General features: G+C 40.1%; 1 protein-coding gene and 1 long non-coding RNA gene across 3 annotated transcripts in view; one reads left to right on the top strand and one right to left on the bottom strand.

Annotated features, from left to right (window-relative positions):
• Positions 1 to 4473, top strand: part of LOC133839552 (uncharacterized) — a 113484-nt gene that overhangs the window by 33712 nt on the left and 75299 nt on the right. The gene's annotated exons all lie outside the window — the stretch shown is intronic.
• On the bottom strand, positions 3687 to 4400 carry LOC133838464 (uncharacterized). The gene is made up of 2 exons (XR_009893949.1): positions 4049 to 4400; positions 3687 to 3949 (listed from the first exon to the last, which is right to left on the bottom strand). It is a non-coding gene; the product is annotated as an uncharacterized LOC133838464 (long non-coding RNA).

Genomic DNA, 4473 nt, shown 5'->3' with positions numbered 1-4473 from the left:
ATGGCAGTCGATGTGAGCTGGTGCTGAGCGGCGAGCGCTGCTTTTGGCCGCAACGAAAGAAAGCCACAAAGCAAACCAAACAAAGAAAGCCAAAGAAATGAGCGCGCACACGCAAAGCGCTCAAAACAATTTGAGTTTGAGCTGCATTCTGTGTTTGCTTCGTGACTTTGCTTTTGTCTTTGAGTGAGGAAAAGTTCGACGCTGACTTTGCGCTAACTTTTCACTCGACACTCGGCGCAAACACAACAGCAAACAAGAAAAGCAAAAGCAAATGAAACAAAAAAAAAGCTGTTTGGTCGGGCTCGTCGTTTACGCTTGCGCTCTCACGTGTGTTGTTTAGAGTAGAGAGCTTCCCATCTCTTTCACTCGCTGCTCGTGCTGTTTCATGCGCTAGCTGGCATATGGCTGATTTCATTCATAATTTTAATGCCCATAAACTGATTACAAAATCCACTTTGAAAAGTTCAAAACGGGTACACGACGTTCGAAATCATTAATTAAATTGAAACCAGCCCATCCATGGCTTTGAGAATCTAGAAGATAGACAAGGCTGCAAAACGAACGAGGAAAATCAATTTCTCAAGATACAGATACTAAACTTACACTTAACTGAGTTATTGGTTCATGAAAATTATAATTATGCATTTTGATTTTTTTCAATTTTTCATATACTTTGGTTTTTCTTTGCACATACTCTGCTGCTGTGGTCAGTTGATGTGGTCGTTGTCGTGCGTTTTATGCTCCACAAAGTTACAAAACTGCACTAATTCTGTCCGGCTCTGCCACAGTTTAAGTGAATTAGGAGCCCAAAACGAAGCCAGTTGTCAGAGCTGTCGTCTTTGTGCCTTGAAGAGAAAGGTAAACGAAGCGCCAACAAGAATTGCATTGCCATCTCGAATTGGATCAGAGATTTCAATAGATTTATGAGTAGCTTTATCTACTAACTAAGATGCCAATGCAAAAGAAAGTTGATATACATTGATCCCTGTATGAAAACGAAAGTTCAATTGTGTGGCTAGGGGAAATAATTCATTTTTGATTTGTTTATCGAACATTTCAATTAAGACATTTGCATGTTCAGCTCATAAATTCAACGATTTGGACAAATGTAGCTTAGCCCTCGTAAATACCGAATACCGAATGTAAACATCACACATCAAAAGCATCAAATCAAGCATCGAAAAAAATGCCCATAAACTGATCCGAAATGAATCAATTTGAATTTGATGTGAGCGAGATCACACGGAGACCTTTCGCTTTCAATGAATGACCACGACAATGGCCCCGCATACTGATGAGCAGCTTGCCAGAGTCGGAGACGGAGTCAGAGTCGGAGTTGTGTCGTATTATGGCCCATAGTACAGCACAGATGCTCATCACGATCTGGAGAAAGTAACGCCAAGGCGCGAGAATTGCTCAATGAAATCGAAATGGAAATGAAAATCAACTGATGGCGATTGAAGATGAGAATGTCGCATAAGGAAGTGCAAATATCTTTGTTACGAATGCGAAAAAGTACTCGATGATGATGGCATCTAATCATCGGCAAAAGACCACCGGAAATTTGCCTATAGACCAAAATTTACATTTACAAAAATGTGTTTGTTTCGACTGTTTTTTTGGGAAAGGCAATTTGCATTTCACCGTCCACAGAAAAAAAAACAAATGTCTGTGACAATGACAAAAGGCAGCTGCTTTAAGACACGGCAATTTGGTCGTTGATGAGTTTCGAAGATTTGACAAGTGATTTGCCAACAACAGGTGCATCATTTGGCTGGTTTCTTGTTTCGCCAAAAAGAATCGCGCGCTGTTCACTTTCATTTCGGGGTGAAAATGAAAATTGTGACGCTTTCGGTGGCTGAGCAGCTGCAAAATCTAATGGCCGATAAGTGCTAAGATCTTGTGTTCGAGTTCGTTGCCTAAGTCATTTGTTTTCATGCCACAAAAAACAGAGCAAACTCTTAACTCAACTGATTTAATTAGTTGCCAAAAATATATTTAATTATGTTTCATATACTTTGCTTATGTTTTATGCAATTAACGTTTCCCCACTACCAAGAAAACCAAAAAGAAAGAAGCAAAAGAGAAACAAAAAGAACAACTGTCTCTACCAATAAGTCTTTTGGCTGCAAGATCTGAATTGTTGCCTGTGGCCTGTTTTTGCCAGCCTCTTTGAATGCCTGCATGGCTGTAGAACGGTTGTGTAAGGCTGATTGTTTGGCTGTAGTATGTTTTGGGTCGTGGATCGTCGCGAGTTTCCTTGCCTGCGATTCAACGCTGTGCATTCTAAAAGCATCCGTTAACGTTTTGCCTTCGCCTGGCTGATTAAGTTGCCAAAAACATACAAAATCAGGCAGACAAGCGAGCACTGCACCGTTGTGGTTATACCCTTGAAATATTTATTGCAAATTGAAAAAGGTTTTCAGCCTTAAGGAAAGTTAGCTTAACATTAAGTATACGTGTCGTATACTAGTTGAAAGTGCTCGTTGGCATTCATTTACAGGGTACAACAAACAAAAAGGGGCAATGTTGTCCCATTGTAAGTGCCTGTTGTTAACAAGGGTCCACAGCCCAAGACGTGTTCCAGGTCCAGCACCCAGCATCCAGCACCGTTGTTGCCAGCGCCAAATTGGGCGTAATATTATGCCCAGCCTGGGTGAAATATGAGCTGAGAAAATTTTATTTCGACTTTGTTGTGCCCAGCATTGAATTTTAATGTACGCTGTGAGAGCGCCTTTTTTAAGTGTTATGGCCGATTATGTAAACCAGCATTGTACTACGAGCCATGCTTGCTGTGAACTCTTCTCAAGCGAATCAACTGCACTGCAAACACCACATAACTGACAATGGAGCTTTAGAAATGTTATATAATTTACAATATAAACAATTTGCATAAAACCGGTTTAACTCACATTTCGTATATCATTTTGGGGTTCAATTCAGTTCTTTTCGATTTTCGGCTTTTCGCAATACTCAAGAATCATTTATTGGCGGCAATTATCAAAGCGTTTAGTTTGTGAAAGATCATTGAAGCTTAATTAACAATTGTTGTCCATAGCACTGATTTGAGAGGCATGAAATCGTTTTGCCTTACAAATATTTGCTATACTCCACATATAAAGCATACTGTCCATTGTCCGTTGATCAAGCGTCCCATCATAATTGAGAGCATTAATAATTGTGTAAGCATTTAGCACATATTTTGTCTTTTTTTTGTGGGCTTTTACCTCGGGCCCGTTGTTGAATTCATAATTGAAGATCGGCATCTTTGGGGTCCGAACATAAATTGTCTTGGTGGTGGAGATTCCATTTGAATGCCGGGGCAATGGCAACGCCTTTTGCCAAATAAGTTCAATGTACCTCGGGGCCAAACAACTAAATGCTTTAGCTTTGGGCTGTTTTTGGGTAACTTGCGGTTCGTACATACAGATAAAACGTTGCGTTAATTAAAGCTGATTACTGCGTGTAATTTGTTTGTATCCTCCGGCCAATGCGGCCCTTTCAGAGTCGTTGCATTTGTGGCCTTCGGTGATGCTGTTGTGATGCTGCTGCTGCTGCAAAAACGACCAAATTTATTGTCGTGCCCAAAATGAAATTGAATACATGATGGTGGGGGAAGTTGAGGAATGCGCAGCATTTGCTGCTGGACCAAAATGTATGTGTGACCCGGAAACATGTATTGGCCCTTTTATTTTTTTTGGAAAAGACAGACAGAGAGAACGAGGCAAAAGAAATCTTATCCAGATAAATGATGCAATTTTGGTTAACTGCCGCGTCTTTGGGCTTTCGGTTAGTAGTAGTTGCATGTCTTCGCTGCTTAATTGAAGAATGCTTTGGCCAACGGCAACGGCAACGGCATACTCAAGTTTAAACAGCATCAAATTAGAAATTCTCTTTGATTGCCCCTTTGACTATCTGGCGTACATCTGTTTAGGCCTTGCTTGGAAATCTGCAAAAAAGCATAAATACTCATAAAAGAAGAAATTGTGCGGCCAAAAGATGTCACTGTCCATGGCAGCATTCTAAGTGCCGGTGAAAGTCGTTTTACCAATGACCAAGAACTTATGTGCTCAATACTGCGACAAATGCCAGTTGCTTTAGCACTTCATTATCATCATCAGCATTGGTCAACATTGTGTTGCTGATCATCATCATCATGATCGTTGAGAGTCGCACGTGTAAATAAGTACAGTTTGTGGCATGTGCGATGCTGTCGTCGTCTCTCGTAGCTTAACACAGAAATAATAGTAATAATTTGCACAATACTTCCGAAGAAAATCCGAGAACAGCAATGAAAGCAAGTGTGAGAGAATTGTATCGAGTGTTTTGCCCAGCAGATTCCCTAGATGATAGCTTTTTAAAGTTTATGTATGGTTCAAATACAGAAAAATATTGATCTTGCGAATATTAATATTTTTTGTGAATTCTTTACTTTAATTTATATTAATGTTGTATTGATTTGTAGTGCTGCTT

Source organism: Drosophila sulfurigaster, chromosome 2R (genome assembly GCF_023558435.1).
Source record: "Drosophila sulfurigaster albostrigata strain 15112-1811.04 chromosome 2R, ASM2355843v2, whole genome shotgun sequence".
In the NCBI taxonomy this organism is placed as follows: Eukaryota; Metazoa; Arthropoda; class Insecta; order Diptera; family Drosophilidae; genus Drosophila; species Drosophila sulfurigaster.
Note: the sequence above shows the minus strand (reverse complement) of the source record. Positions and strands in the feature narration are given on the sequence as shown.